The following is a 16,065-nucleotide window of genomic DNA, read 5'->3' as shown; positions in this document are numbered from 1 at the left end:
ACCGCCCATCCTCGCATTCCTTACCTGTAAACCCAATTCTGCCAACCCCCACTACAAAGGCTCCTCTGCACAGACCCCCTTGAATGCACAAGGCTTTCAGCTCCCCTGCCTCCTGGTGCAATCCATGGGCAGTATTTTTCTAGAGTTTGGCAGGAGAGGTGGGGAGAGCACATCAAAGGTGGGGGGTAGGGTTAAGAAGAGGGCTTTTAAACAGGATTCTCTGGCCTGCCTTGGAGACTCCAATCCAGACTGGTGAGTGCGGTCAACACAGCACCCTCTGCCTTATAGCACCTACCTGCCCTCCCTCTCCCATTTTACTGTCTCCTCACCACGCTTTGTTTACAAGCAAATTCTTGATGAGATACAACCTCTATCAACTTATGGCCAATAATCTGTCTTCCTCCAAGTCAGGAGAGAACAATCTCTTGGCTCTCATGACCCTCAGAAAAGTCGTTCCTGCAAGCCAACCTCGCTCCTTTGTCCTCCAATTCTTTACTCTCAGTGTGTCTTGTTCTCTTCTTTCTAGCACTTATCATGGCTGTAAATCATTACAATTCTGTGCTTCCATTTCATGCCTGGCTCCCCTATGAGACTAAAGCTCTGTGAGGGCAGGAACAACATCTGTCTTTTTTACCACTCCATCCCCTCGAAGGAGGAGCTCAGGAAATATCTGTTAAAAGGAGGGAAGGACTGTTTCATCTTCGTGACCCTGTGAGAAGTCCTTGTGATCGATCCTTCAATCAGTCCTGATGCAGGACCAGCTCCTCTCTCCATCCTCTGTAGAAACAGAAGATGGAGAAACTTCCTCTGCCAGCGGTGCCTGATGCTTGTCCAGGTGGAAACCATCTACCTTCCAACCACCTCTGCCCTCAACCTTCTCCACCCTTGGGTTCGCTGGTACAGAGGGTGAGACTCTCAAGTCTTCTAAGGAGCAGCCCTGAGCACATGGAGATGGAGAGGATGGGGTTGCTCAGGCAACTGTCGCCTGGCAACCAGCTCCCTGGCTGATCTCCTATACCGCCCCCCCCACCCCCGCCTCATGCTGGGGGAGCTGGGATGTGAGAGGGATCAGGGCTGAAAAGAGACAGGGAAGCCAGAGAGACCCATCCAACACGCTCTGACAGGGAAGTCAGGGCATCGTCCATCCCCAGTCCCCTCCAGAGTAGCCAAATGTACTTTTTATAATTCCATGTTCTCATGGCCCCTTCTCCACTGCCCTCCTATCTTTCTGCCAACACTGCCAGAGGAGGAGATGCCCCTGCCTTAGGCAGTCCTTCCTGCTATCTAACCAGGAGCCCTCCTACAAAACAGGCTCAGTCTGTACCCATCTCTTTCCTCTCTGCTCTCCATTCTACATAATTGCAGTCTTAGAAAGCCCTGGGGCAAAACCATGAACTCACCTCTGACTTTGGAAGAAGGGGTGGCTGGGGCCTGGATGGGCACAAAGGACCCTAAACTGACGCTACCTGAGGTACAGAGGCCTATCCTGTCCAAGCTTTCCTCCTACCCAATTAGAGGGATTTTAATGAGCACCTGGACCTTCTTTTTTACTAGCCCTCTGCTTAATTACCTAACCAACTGCCAGGAACCAGAGGCTTTGGCATCTGTTCCCCAGATGTGAGCCTTTTCTCCCCAGTCTGCCCTGGCCCCACTCCTCTTCTTTCCCACCTGCTCCTCCTCTAGGAAGCCCTCCCAGATGAACTGGCTTTTTGCTACTTCTCCTGGTGTACAAGGCTTGGGAGGGGTCAGGGCTGCCATGGAGCTGGGGGAAAAGAGGGGGATTAGCCAGGATGGCCTTCACGCTGATGGCCCCGGGGCCTGCCCAATCCTGACCTCAGGCCACAGCTATGACCCCTTCAGTTGGCAGCATCTGTGTCACCAAAAGTACGCTCTGGAAGTTTCTGACAGCTTCTGGTTCACCCAGTGGGGCAGTACAGGCAGGGCAGGACAGGATGGAGCAGCTCCTCCCTGGGGTAGGAAGTGGGGCAGGGAGAGGTAGGGCTTTCCCAGTGGAGACAGAGGAGCAAAGAGGGAGGGAAGATGGCAGCTGGGCGGCAGAGAAGCCTTTGCAAATGGAGAGCAGAGAGGATGAAGGGTGGGAGGCTCATCTGACAACATTTGGACAAGGAGGAGGGGCTGAGCAGACCAGAGACATGGGAGATCCAGAAGGATCCCATGGATAGCCATTTTCCCAAGCTGCACTACCAGACCCAACAGGAACATGTGGGCTACATTAACATGCAAATTAGGTGCAGATAATATGCAAAAAGTACCCTAAAAGGGGTCTGGGTTTGGAGGGGACATGGGAGAAGTAGCAGGCCTCAGCCTCCCCCAATGTAACACCTCCTGGTACCTGAGCAATATTCAAACCATTCTTGGGGTTTCAGAATGATGCTATCTCAGTTCCTGTGTGAGTGGCCTGGGGCCAGTGGGGGCGGGGAGCGGTCAGAGCTGTCTCCTGGAGCGCAGCAGTGCTGCCCTTCCTGGGGAGCCACAGATGTGCCTTCCAATGGCTAGTGTCAGGGGAGTACCTGCCTCCCCTTCCCCATACCTTTCCGCCCATATCTGTCCTCTGTTCCACAGACTCAGAGGAACCACAAGGCACCTGCTTTCAGAGCTGCCACACCAGCGCAGGTCATATGGGGGCAGATGCCCAGAGAGGTTGAGTGAGCAGCCCCCGTCACAGAGCAATGGCTTCAACCCTGCTCTTCCACCCGGTGAGAAAGGCAGCTCTCATTAAGTGAACCTTTTATCCCTCCCTCCCAGGCTGCTCCCGGCGGCAGGCTGTGGACTGGAGGGGAAGGTAGGAGGCGCTGGAGACAGCTGTCATCCCTCCTCCCGCCCCTTCCCTGTGGCTGGGCTGCAGGGCATGAAATAAGCAGCAGGAGCTGGGGGAGGGGGTGACAATCCAATCCACCTGTCACCCCCACAGTCAGGCGGCCTCAAGCAGCCTGCTCACTAATGAGGGAGGAGGCGTGGGTGAGACAGACACAGAGGGGGACAGACACACAGACACAGGAGAGGAGAAAAAGAAGAGGTAAAGAGGCCAAAAAGAAGGCTGAGTATGGTGCATAGGCAGACAAGGAGAGGGAGAGGCAGGAGCAGACAGAGGGGAAGGTAGAGATAAGCAGGTAGAGAACAGCGACAGGACCCTGATGCCAGGCCTGGAGCATGGGCATAACTCAACAGGACGCCATCCCTGCCATGAGAACTTGCACTCTGGCCAAGAGACAGACAAGAGAAGGGCAGGTCCCCCTTGAGCGAGGGCAGGGAGAGGCAAGGGGGCACTTGGGGGCCTGCCTAGGCCAGGTTCCCCCCTACCCTGCTGGAAGGGTCATTTCAGCCGTTGAGGCTCTGGGTTATGCCCAACCTTGAAGGCAGGCAGGTCCTGAGAGTGGACAGAGGTTAGCACAAGGCCCAAGGGCACTCTCAGTCCCCTCGGCATGGCCTCCACTCCCACCCCAGCTCAGTCACTCTCTGAACTGCAGCCCTTGGGACGGCTTCCCTGTAACCAGAGGCGTATGATGAGGAGCTCTGGAAGATGGGAGGAAGGTGAACCCAGTGACAGCCCCCAACACCAAGAGATGGGGCCCTGGCTGGGGAGCCCTCCCTTCACAAACACTACTGGTCCCAAAGTGGGGGGGCTCTACTCCCAAGTCTGAGCAAAGGCAATGCCCCTCCCCCCAGCTCCATTCTTACCATCCCCAGCCTGTTCCCCACCCACTGCTCAGTGGCTCCATTCTCTCAGACTCCCCCATCCCTCCCCACGTGGCAGTCTCCTCGCATTCACCCCAGAGTTCTACAGTCTGCTCTCAAAGGCACAGGTGGGCCCCACCCCCACCCTCCTCCTGCCTTCAAAGTTCTGTTTGGCAGGCTCACTACCCAAACCCCTGGTTCCCACTATTTTCCCCTTCCTCAGGGACTCCCCTCCTCCAGCCCAGCAGCCTCAGGGTTGGGCAGGGGCTATTTTTAGCCTGGGCACTGAGCTAATTTTAACTCACCCACAAGGGACCTGGGGGCGGGCTGTCGGCTAAGGGGGAGGGAGAAGGACCAGTCCAGGAAAGCTGGACCTGGGGCAGGGGTGGTCTCAGGTCTCAGGCACCCTAGGAATGCAAGTGGAGGCTGGGCATTACAGCCTCAGCTTAAGGGACAAGAATTGACTTGCCAAAAGGAGCGCCCAGTGTGGGAGCAAGGCTGAAAGCCCTCCCTCCAGCTTCCGCTGGACAACTCTTGCCCCACCCTAGGCTTCCCACCCTTTTCTCCTTGGCACATCTCCTGGGATGGGGTCATCCTGTTCTCTGCTCAGGAGATACTTCTCCAGTGAGGGTCTGTCTCCTGAGCCTCCTCCACTGCTTCCCCACCCCAGCTTGTCCTTCCTGTAGTCTAGCTCTCATCCTTCCTCCAGCAGCTGTGAGGTTGTTATGTCTCCTGACAGAGGCAGCAGCCAGCCCACCCTCCCAGGCTCCCACCCCAGCTCAGCCTTCCCTTGGTGGCCTCTGGGCTGACTCCTAGGTTGACCTCTTCAAACCCCTGCAAGTTCCAGGAGCCACCCAGTCTGACCTCAAGAAGTATTTGGGAGCAACAGGAGATTGAATCCTAATAGAAAAGGGGTGAGTAGCATCCCAGGGAAATATGGGGGCTCAGGGCAGGGATTCTGGGGACCTAAGTCTAGTCCCTGCTTTGGCCCTAAGTCACTGTGTGACCCTGAATCAGTCACTGCTCCTTCCAGGTTTCACCCACTAACCAGTAATGGATGAGTAGAGTGGACTAGGTACTCAAGTGCCCTTCAGCCTGAATATTCAATTCCTGTGCTCTTCAGAGAAGCCCAAAGGGAAAAAAGGTCAGGACTGTGTGATTCCATGGAGAGGTAACAGCAGGGATGACCTGGTTGTGTCCACTGTCCTCTAGTTTAAGAGGGAAGGCAATGTGGAGGCCAGAAGAGAGTAGGAAGGGGGCTGAAGAGAGAGGTGCTTTCTGAACAGTAACCCCCAGAACAGATGGCCAAGGGTTGACAGAGGCTTGTGGTCAGCCAGGTCAGGTGCCAAGTGGGGCACACAAGGCTCTGGGGGCAGCTTCGGTCGTCCACATCCCCTCACACACCTGGAATGCCTATCAGACGCAGGGCTTGGGTCCTGCTTCTGGCTACTAAACAGTGACTGGCCCAAAGTCGGTGTCATGGTTGCTAGTGAAGCCAGTCTGGAACCCAAGCCTGAGCCTTGCTTCACGCTCCACCCCAGCAGGCCAATCGGGTAATGACTCACTACCTCTCATTTGCATGGGGATTTGCATAGTGTCTCTGACCTTACTCTACCAGGCTCAACTTTTCATTCCAGGACCTGGGCCACCCAGCAAAACTAAGGCACTTAGGGAACCCCAAGTGGAGTTCTTGGTACCTCAGGCCTCCAGTCCCATCCTTCTCCCCCACAAAGCATTCATGGATGATCAATAACCACCCTTCCCTATACTGTCTACAGCTCTCAAACAACCGGGCCCCCCACTCTTGCCCAGGTCCCTGTCCAGGCAGAGATGGGGGTCGGGGGAGGTGTACTCATGAGGAATTAGATAAGATTCGCAGGGTGAAGGGCGCTGGCTCCACAACTGCCTTGCAGCTTCCCAGTAAAAAAAAGCTCCATTCCCCTCCAGCTCTAGCAGGAGGGTGCGGTGGGTGGTAAACTTCTACCTCTATCCCTGTTTTTAAAATCCACTCCCAAGAGGACCATATAAGAGGAAATGGCCTAGTAGAGCAAGCAAGAGAGATGCAAGACTACAGAGAGGACTTCCCAGGGTGGAGTTTTTGCCCTCAAAATAGTCTCCAGGGCTCAAATTCGCTGTTAGAAGCCGCTAGTAACATTGGAGGGCAGGGACGGCTAGTAACATTGGAGGGCAGGGAGGTTCTGGCATTACACTCCAACCAACGGGAACTGGGAGAGGTCAGACAAACTGACCTCTGCTTGTCCAGTTACAGTGTGTACACTTTCAGCCATACCCTCTAACACAATGAAAGCCCAGCAGTGGTCTCTAACCCTGGGAGGTCCTTCCTGCTATCTAACTACCATCCCTCTCACTGTAGCCAACCCTTGCACTGTAACCTAAGCCCGTTTTAGTCACCTAGATGAGAGTGGCACACAGGACCCAGGCCATCCCAAGCCTCAGCTGAGGAGAGGTGGGGGCGGTTGGGACGGTTAGTGTGTCACCTTCCACCTCCCCACCCAACTTCCCTCTGGGGTCTCAGGAGACAGAAGTGAAAGTGGCAGCTGGGGCCTTGGGGGCGGGTCCGCCTGAGAGCCGTTGGGGTGAACATCGTGACACCAGTGCCGGGTCTGGGCTACCTGCCATTGTAGCGGGCAGGCTGATGGTTAGATCAGAGGAGGGACTTCCCTTGGAAATGAGGGTGGGGTTAACAATGGAGCGTGGGCCCCTGGTCAAAGGAAGAGCAGACTAAAGAGGGAAATGTGGAGAAAAGCAGGCAGTAGACAGTCTCGGAGGAGCACTCTCTTCTAGGGTAGTGGTTTGTCCCCTGTTTAAAGCAGCGAGATCCTTTCTTCCCACCCACAGAACAAGGGCAAGGCTCCTCTGGCTGAAGCAGATGAAGGGAGTCGGGCCCTGACTACTGGCACAGTGAGAGCAAGGAGAATGGGGAGGGGGCCTGAGGCTTGGACTGGACAGCACCAGTTCTGATGAAAGGCAAGGTGGAAGATCAGAGTGTGGTATGCCCACCCACAATTACAGACAGGGGGCCGGAAAGAGGCCAATCCAATCAGGGAAAGCAAATCCTGCTAGAGACATCATGACCCTGGGAAGCCACGGAGGATTTAAAGGGGCCACTCAGGAGGGCACCTGCATCTCCTTCTGACTCAGAAGGACAGTCCTCTAAGCCCCTGGCAGGGGAGGGCAGGCAGTGCAGCTTCATGGGCTGCTGAGAAGGCCAACCAGGCAGCTCTTACAGGATTAGCTTGCTGCTTTCAGGAAAGGTGCCAGGTGAGGCTAAGATGCCCAGGCAGATGGAGGGGGCCCCGGGCAAGCAGGGGTGGGGGGAAGGGGACCTGCACACAGCTATGCAAATACTTGCCCCCAGATTCAGTTTGTGCTCCTCACCAATACCCAGCTTCTCACCTTTTCATGAAGACACTGTGCAAAGACCCCTGTGGTTTCTGTCACCAAGGACCTCTGCCTACCAAGCTTTCTCTGCCATTATATGATCTGGAGCTATCCTTCCACTGAGTGGGAAGTCCTGCCTGTGGTCTACTCTCAATCCTACACTTCATAACCAGGCCCCACCCAGGGAGCAGGTGAGGGGGCCAAGAGGTTCCTCCTCTCCCCTCCCCATCAGCTTCCCACCCACTGGGCTGACAGGTGGGGAAGACAAGAGGGAGCAGCCGTCTGGGACACCTGTTCCCACCCAGTCAGCAGAGGCCTCTTGGGCCTGCCTCGGGGTATGCATGGGGAGTCAGCAGAGAGGCCAGCAGCTGTGGGGGCTGGAGGAAAGGGGATCAGAGGTCAGGAGAGATGTGAGTGGGAAGGCCTAAACCACCTTTTCAGGATAAGCCCTTTCTCCGCTCAACCATTATCCCTCACCAAATACATAACATATGCATGCTTTAAAGGAAAAAACTTGAGGTGCAAGGTCATCATCTGCTCCATCCCCATGCCTCCAAGTGACTTGACCAACTGGAGTGGGAAGACTCCATGAAAAAGAGACCCTTCCTTCCCCCACCACACCCACCCCACCATAGGTTTTTCCTTGAGGTTTGGGTTGGGCTCTCTCTTATTTCTTGTTCTCCCAACCTTCAACCCTGAGTATTTGCTGGTGGGGAGGGAGCAGAGAAATCAAGAACATGAAGCTGGAAGGATCTGGTAAGCTCATGGGGCAAAGTGTTGAGGGGTCCTGAGACCAGGAGACAACTGGCTAGGGAACGCAGGGCTGTGTTCAGCCTCCCAAGCCCGCCCCGGGGTCACACTAAACCCTAGGCCCAGAGGTCCTCTCAGGGCCTCCTCAGTTGCTCCTCTCCTAACACACACACCAAGTCCCTACCTAGGGACACCACCTGCCCCTATCCCACCTGCTGGGTGCCTGCCTTAGCCAGCAAGCCCTAGGCCAGATTAAACCTGATGTCTGGAAGAAAGGACACACCCATTCTCTAAGCACCCATTCTGTGCTGAGGAGTTCCACACATTTTCCCATTGAACCTCCTTTCCTTCCCAGGTGAGGTATCTCTCTTCCACAGAAATGAAAACCAACTTGGAGTTGGGCAGGGACTTGCCCAGAGTCACCAGGAATAAGTGACAGAAATGGGCTGACTGCTGAGCACAGTGCTTCCCTGTGTGACCTGGACTAAGAGGGGGCAGGGTCTCCCTCCACCTGGGATTACAGCACTTTCCCTGCAGGGCACATTCCCAGAACCTCGGGGCCTGGGAGGCTCCCGTCCACTGTGCCCGGCTGCCTTCACACAAGCCCAGACCTCCGGTGGTTCGAATCTTCTGACTCTAGTCTCTTTCTTCATCCATCTCATGTGGCGACTCAAGGGGATACTAACGGGTCCCCAGGAGGGGTCTCTGTGTGTCATTCATGTCTCCTTCCATACCCCTGCTCTGGGGACTGTCTCCTATGGCACTCCGTAAGAAGACAATACCTTCTCAGGGAAATAAAGCACCTCTTCTCCACTTGCCACCAAACTTTGATCCTCTTCCCTCTGCCATGGAACCCCACCAGGCGCATTTTTCCTTTCACACGTCCTCCTCCTTCTTCAGGGTCTCCCTGGGCCACAGGTTTCACTGTCCCCTGCAGGACAGGGCCCTTTCCTTAACCTCAGACAAAGGCCACAACCCCTCCTCACTGCAAAAGCTTGAGCAAGTCACTGAAACCTCTGATGCAGTCTCCCCAGCTATAAAAAACAATTGTGGAGAAAAATAAACAAGTCTTCATATGTTTCCATGCCCAGTACAGAGCTTGGCACACAACAAATGGAAGTTTCCTCCCTCCAGTCCCCAGGGACCTCAAAAGTTTTAGTTTTTTGGTCTCCAAAGTACATTGGAAAATAGGGGGAGTGCGGTAAAGCTCTCTTGACCAGGAGCAAAAAAACGCTCCTTCTCTATATGCTTTCCTGGTCTGCCAAACTCCTAGGATAGGGGCCAGAGTGCCCAGCCAGAGGCACCAAGCCAAGGTCAGTGACCAAGCTAGAGCCCAAAGCCTCCTAGGAGGGTGAGTTTAAATGAGTAAATATGGTCCCGCCTGGGTGTGGCCAGCAACAGGCCAGATCACCGGACAAGTCCCTCCCCTCCCAGCCTAGAGCAGAAGGGAGAGAAGATCAGACAGCAGGGACAATGCCCCTCCCCCCTCCTTCCAGACTATCAGGGTTCTATGCAGAGTCAATACCTGCACGTCCCTGTTGCCATGTCTGGCCAGAAGCAAGGCTGGGCTCCCAGGAAGGGGAGGTTGTGGCCACAGCTCCAGGAAAAGGAAAAATCAGATGCGAAGGGCCTTGGAGATTACCCAAGGCAGAGATTCCTCCCAAATGCCTGAGGGCTCAGGTGCAACCCTGATACCTCAGAGTGGACAGGGCTCATCAGGGTGAATGGGAAAGGCAACAGACACCAGGGACAAACCACCAAAACACCCCGGCGCTCTGATCGCAAGGTTAGGCGAAACTCCTATACATCTGGAGAGCTGCCTCACGCAAGGACACATGGGCAGGCTAAGCCAGGGCCACAGAGAGAGAGAAATGGGGGAGGGGAGGGATGTAAAGGACAGTAATGGAAGTCAGCCAGGGCTCTGAGACTCACAAGCCATGTTCTAGGTCTGCCCATTTGTAGTCTAACCTCCACCCCTCCTAACCCGGTCAGCCCTTGTCTCTACAGAGTTCCTACATGACCTTCACTCCTTGCTTCCACCTCTCCCGCATTGTATCCCCAGTCTCCAATCCTTTAATCATCTTTGCTGTTCAATATCCCTACCCCCCACCCCCCACAGGGCAGCAGCTGCTCCATGGGTGCCTGCACACCCATGTGCATTTGCTGCACACCTTCGTGCACGTGTGCCACTAAATGCTGTGGACCTGCCAGGTGCATCTGGGCATACCTATCTGCACAGACTGCCACCCAGCCCCCCTGCTAGTCCACAGGCCAGCCATCCCACAGCTCCAGGACAAGCTCTCCTGAGAGTACTTTCAGCCCCAGGCAGCGGGAGAGAAGTGAAACAAATATTCCAGGAGCCAAACTGCACCATTCCCACTAGGCCAAAGTTCAAGGGCTCTCAGCAGAGCCACCAAGAACCACTGAAGAAGAAAGTGCTTTGACATCCCCTTTTTTCCGAAGCCAAGTTGGAGACATCTCTCTCCAACAACTAGCTCCACTGGGAAGTTCTTCCTGAGGTCTAAGCTCCATTCTGCCTGCTGCAATTATGGACAGATAGGGCAATATCAACCACAACACAGCAAGGTATCCAGCTTCCAGAACAGAGCTACTAGGACCTAACATCTCCCCCTCCCCCCACGAGTAAGTCACCAAACTGGAACAGACGGACAGACAGTTGGCCGGACTCCGACCCCATGACTGGCTCATAAAAGCACCAGTGATTACAGTGATGCTGAGGTTATGCTGGCCTCGCCACCATCTCCTCCTTCCCTGTAAAAGGGAGATAATTGCCTCAAACCAGTTGGCCTCAGAAAATCTAGAGAGTCCCAGCATAGTCACAAGCAGTGGGGAGAATCTGCCACCAGTGCCACAAGACCTAGAATCTAACCCTTGATGACGGGTTCTAGGCCCACACCTGGTCCTTATACTCACTGATAGAACCCAGACAAACAGCAGCTCGGACTTGTGGCCAATAGGTGGACACCACTACTACCCACCTCATGGACTCATCTTCTCCAGCCAGGCCACCACCCTCTGGACTAAAGGGGGAGAGAAGCAAGGGTCCTGGCTCCAAATTAAACTAGGAAAATGCTGGACCCGCCCATTTGTCCCTGACTCCCGTTGTCCCCAGAGGTACAGAAGTGGTTGGCAAAGTGTTTGACACAGGGCCCACCCACACCAGGCCAGCACCGAGATAAGCACTGAGATTCCAGACCCAGTGCCAACCAGAAGAGGAAAGGGGGCCCAGCTGGCAGAAGGAGAAAGTTGACAGGATGAACAGAGGGCCAGCGACACCCACAGCAGAGACCATCCCAGGGAAGGATCAGAGGGTGGGTGCGGAGGGGCTAGAGAACAATCAACGAGGGTCTAAGCCCACAGCCTCTTCTTCCCCATTTACCTCAGGGGCCAGGGGCCTCCTCAAGCCGCCTTGCCACTGGTCTTCCAGCCTACCCCCTGGAAGTCTACCCTTCACCTTCTCTTCCCATCTCACCTCCCAAGAAAGACCCAGGGAAGACTTTTTCATTTTTTAAGAAAAACCTGCTGGAGAGAGATTATGTAACAGCAGTCAGAAAGACTAGTGTATCTCCCAGCTGATGAGAAGATCCAGTAGCCAAGAGGGCCAGAGCTGGGAAGCCCAGGCCCCACCAGCGCAAGGGCAGCAGAGCACAGAGTTGAGTGGACAATGGGCAGCTCCTGCCATCCTTTCATGCTTCCACCTCCCTGTTGCAGGCATTGGGTACAGCAGACAGAAGCTCTAGTCCAGCCTCCCATGCCCATCTCCCAACACAAGGGTTATGATGCTCTCTGACTGGGTCTGGCTTCTCCCCTTGGACCAGGGCCTCCAAAAACAAGGATTGTGTCTTTCTTTCTATGGTCTCTCCCTATCAGGAAGCTGTGTCTGAAAGACTGGCAGTGGGACTCAAGTTCTGACACAGATCTGCTGTGTGATCTTAGATAAAATGCTCAACCTTTCTGGTCTCTAGAGGAGTATGAGTGAAAGCTGCTCTTTTCCCCCAGAGAAACCAGAACCCCCCACCCTTACAAATGTATATGTGCACACACACACACACGCACACACACACACACACTAGGTATGTTGGGAGCAGGGGAGTTACAACAATGGGGATATGATCACTGAGACCCAAAGGTACAAATACCTATGCTCTGGCAAGTGGGCAAAGAACTACACATAAGCTTCACTGAAACAGGTCCTCAGCCACCCTCACATTCATCCTGCCCCACCCCCACCTCCTGCCCCACACTGGGAAATCACAGGAAGGAAATTCATTCCCAGGCAGGCCATGGGAGCTGGAACAGCCAGACTAAGACCTGGAGCAGGTGTGACCCTCAGCCACAGGGGGGTGGACATCTGTGAACACTGACATGTGCCTTTTTGATGTTCTTGGCCACTGCTGGGGGTTTGGAGGGGACTGGGAGGTAGACAGTCCCCTAATTTCAGAACGCTCAATCTTGTGCTCCCCTCCTATCTCCAGGCCAGAGCAGCCCAAGGTCACTGCCCCAGATGGCAAATTTCCCATAGTCAAGGCTGGCACCTGAATTGCCTAGGAGACCCAATGAAGGGATGGGGAAGGGGGAGGGAAGGGCCATGGGGAAGGGCCTTAGGAAGAGGGAGGGTGAGCCACCCTCCAACTCTCCTCCACCCCCAAAATCGAAGCCTACAAGGAAACCTCAAGAGGGGGCTGGGCAAAGAATAGGAGACACAGGATCCACCCACTGTACCCTCCCCTAACCCATCAACAATGCACTACTTAAGGGGACTTACAGAGAGCCTCCCACTCAGGACAAATCTGGGATAACCCAGCTGGTGGCTCCAAAGTCTGCTTACACCCAGGAGCCCTCCTCTCACAAGAGAGGCCTCAAAGGAGTCTTCAGAAAGGTCAGTTTGAATCACTGAGGAGTGGAGGCCCTTTCCCCCATTTCTGTAAGACCCAAACCTGATAGGATGGCGGCCTGATAGGATGGAGAAACAGACTAGCTGCATCCTAGTCTCCTTGGCCTTCCCTCCCCCCAAACCCCCACCCCACTCCCCAGACCACCGAGTCTGAGCTCAGTTCAGCCCGCCATAGGTGGAGAGAGGGACTGGAGAACTCTTGCCCAGATGTCACACAGCTGCAAAGTTCTGGCTGGGGGTTCCCCAGCTGGGGCTGCTGACAAACCAGATCAGGGATCTCGGAAGCGGACTAGGAGATTCGAAGGAAGGATCCTGCGTGTCCACCTCCGTGGTGACTCCGCGTCCGAACTCCAGAGGCACCCGGCAAACCCGGACCGCGGACACACACTCACACACCCCAACCCACCACCCGGGTGTCATCTGAACAACATGCCCCCCTCCCTCCCCCGCTTCCCAAACAGCTGCGGCTCCCCCGCCCCCACCCTCCCGCCGCCCTCTCAGGCCCCCTTCTGCACCATTTCGGGCCAAGGAGGAGGGAACAGGCTGCGCGAGGAGGGAGAGGGAGGGGGGCCGGCTGTTAAAATGTCAATCGCTCCCGGCTGTCACCGGAGGCCCCTCTGAGGATGGCGTCCCTTCCCAGACCACTTGGAGACCGTCGGAACACCCGGACACCAACAGTCCGGCACACTCCCAAGCTGCCGGTCCTCACCCCGACCTCAGAGACCGCTTCACTTGTTCCCCCACAGCCGACTTCCAACACAAACAGTCCCCCATGTAATCTCCCACCAACGCCACACGAAAACACAGCCCGCTTCGCGAGTTCCTCCCGGCTCAGGAGGCCACCTTATCCCACCCCTCCAAGGGGACGGTCTGGACCACCCTCCACCTCAACTCCAGGGAGGGGTGGGGGAGGGGGCCTCTTAAAGCGACAAGCGCATTATTTTTCTCTACTCACCGGCCCTGCTGGGGGAAGGGGAGTGTCACGGCTGGGAAGAGGTATCCCTCGCTTCTAGTCCGGGGGATCTTCAACACCGGGAAGCCGCAGCTCCGGGCGGGGGAATAATAAATGAGGCCGGCGTCCACGCGGGCCCTGGGCGGTGCCGGGAAGCCTGGGCCCCCGTCGTGGGTGTGGGGGGCGGGCAGGCGGGCGGCGGGCGAGCGGAGGACCGGGGCCGAGCGCCCGAGCCGCCTCGGCTGTGTTGATATTTTGCTTCCTTCCTCCTTTCAGGCTCCAAAGGTAACTCCTCCGGCCCCCGGGAGTCAAGGCCGACGTAGGCACTGCTCAGCCTAGCTTGAGGGGTGGGAAAACAAGTGCTGATGGACAGACGAGGGGCCAATGGCAGGAACCCATGGTGCTCAGGGGCGGGCCCTAGGCAGGGGCGGGCCCGGAGACGCGGCCCCGCCCCCCGCTCCCGGAGGCCGCCGGGCCGGGTCGGGTCGGCCCCCACCCGATCTCCTGCCCAAGCTAGGCTGTAGCACCAAGAGCTGCAGATCCCTCCGCCTGGCGAGAGGGAGGAAGGGAGGGACTGAGGCAAAGTGGGGAGGTGAGACCCAGAGGCCTTTAAAGGGGTCGGGCCGCGCTCTTGGTGTCCCCTCAGAGCTCGCCGCGTCGCCGCCTAGCGCTGCTGCCACCATAGACTTAAGACGGTCCTTTTCCGGGAGGCTCCGCGCGCTGTGTGCATAGACACCAAAGCTACCCCGACAGCTTACCCTCCGAAGCCCCAGGAGAATTTGGGAGGTGGGAGTCTAATTAGATAAATTAAGGATAGACACTAAGCGATTAAAAGATTCCATCTCCCCCACTTACTGTGTGCCGAAGCTCATTTAAAGGGACACATTCACTTCTGGGGGCTACCTAGGGAGCTCGTTTGCTCCCTCTACCTGTGACAGACCCCCTTCCTTACCCTGGCCTGGCTCGACAGACGCCCAGCAATTTAAAGCGACAGCTCATAGTTCTTGGGTGACCTAATCCCCGAGCTTGCGGCTCCGAAGCACTTACAGCCAAAGGGAGCAATTTAAAGGGGCGGGACCCTAATTTTCCCCAGCTCGGGAAACGCCCAAAACCTTCTTATTAAAGCAGCAGTAGTAGCTTTAAAAATAAATAAATAAATAAAAATTCCCGGTTACTCCAGGGTGTGGTGAATCTTCACATGCCCTAAACAAGAGTGAGGATGCCATACGGGTCAGACTTCACCATCTATCTCTGTTACCTTCTAAGTTCTGCTTTCTACCCAGAGCTTGAGGAAATGATGGGATCTGGCTTATATCTCAAAGAACCTTGCAGAACATAAAGGCACTCAGTTCTTCACACACCGCGATTTCTATCTGGCTGGCTTTGATTTACTGGACAAAGAATTGATTCTGGGTTAAGTGCTGAAAAGACTAGCATATACAGAGGAAGGCAGCATATCATGGTGATGGGAAGCATCAACTTTGTAATAGTCAAGCTTGTCTTGGTTCAAAGCCTTATTCCACCATTTATGAACTGTGAACACAGGCACATTATTTAACTGCCCTGTAGCTCATGACCCTCGTGGGTAAAATTGGAGATGGTGGTAATAGTACCTAACTCATAAAGTTGGCATGAAGATTAAATTAGTTCATACAAGTAGATTGGTTAGAACAGTACCTCATGCTACATTATAATAACTCAAGGGCTGGACTGCAAAGACACCTTCAGACCCATTATGACATAAAAACCTCAAAGGAGACAAGCTCAGTAGACTTGCTCTGCAAATAGGTTGAAGGCTTCTTAAATGTCCTAAGACAGGGAGCCCGCAGACTCCTATTTCCTTGGCCTCAGTTTCTAACCCTTCCACCTGGCTCCTCCTTCAGGAAACCTGGTTTAAAGTGTCCCACTTTGTCCCCAAATGTAGCTTCTCACTTCCCCATTATATCTGGGAGATGGGGCCCCAGCACCAGAAGATGTCAGTCTTCCCTACCAGGCGGGGCTAGCTTGCCCTGAAGGGTAGTCGAGAGAAGCCCATCTGCCCTGTCCCCAAAGACTTTGAGAACAGCCTTGTGCCGGGCCTGGGGCTCTGTTAGCAGCAGGATGGGAAAGTGCACCCTCCCTCCCTCAAGTGGGGAACCTCCCCTCACTTGCAGCCTCTATTTTTAGTGCTTCCCCAGGCTCTTGCTGGAGAAACCGTTTAGTCATCAGGGTGTTTATTTTCCGGCTGTTTCCGATGTCGGGAAAGCAGAATGTTGAGACTGGAGAGATCCAGGGCTGCTGGAAAAGGCTTCTTAGGAACAGGCCTGGGAACTCAGCCTTCAGACCATTGGGTCCTAGGAAAAAAAAAAAA

The 16,065-nt window shown here is 55.1% G+C and overlaps 1 protein-coding gene across 9 annotated transcripts in view; it reads right to left on the bottom strand.

Moving 5' to 3' along the window:
* The window catches only part of MEF2D (myocyte enhancer factor 2D), a 34,827-nt gene extending 20,072 nt beyond the window's left edge, over positions 1-14,755 (bottom strand). For 4 of the 9 annotated variants that reach the window (XM_053914764.1, XM_071219949.1, XM_071219948.1 and 1 more), the window contains exons 1-2: positions 14,571-14,674; positions 13,719-14,054 (exon numbers count right to left, since the gene is read on the bottom strand). The gene's annotated coding sequence lies outside the window, so the exon portion shown is untranslated. Of the gene's footprint in view, positions 1-13,028; positions 13,142-13,472; positions 13,648-13,718; positions 14,055-14,570 lie in introns of those variants that run through there. The other 5 variants (XM_045204796.2, XM_053914763.1, XM_053914765.2 and 2 more) reach the window with 5 other exon arrangements.
* Between the last annotated feature and the right edge of the window lie 1,310 nt (positions 14,756-16,065).

This window comes from Desmodus rotundus, chromosome 12 (assembly GCF_022682495.2).
Source record: "Desmodus rotundus isolate HL8 chromosome 12, HLdesRot8A.1, whole genome shotgun sequence".
NCBI lineage: Eukaryota > Metazoa > Chordata > Mammalia > Chiroptera > Phyllostomidae > Desmodus > Desmodus rotundus.
The sequence above is the reverse complement of the archived record's forward strand: the minus strand, read 5'-3'. Positions and strand labels throughout refer to the sequence as shown.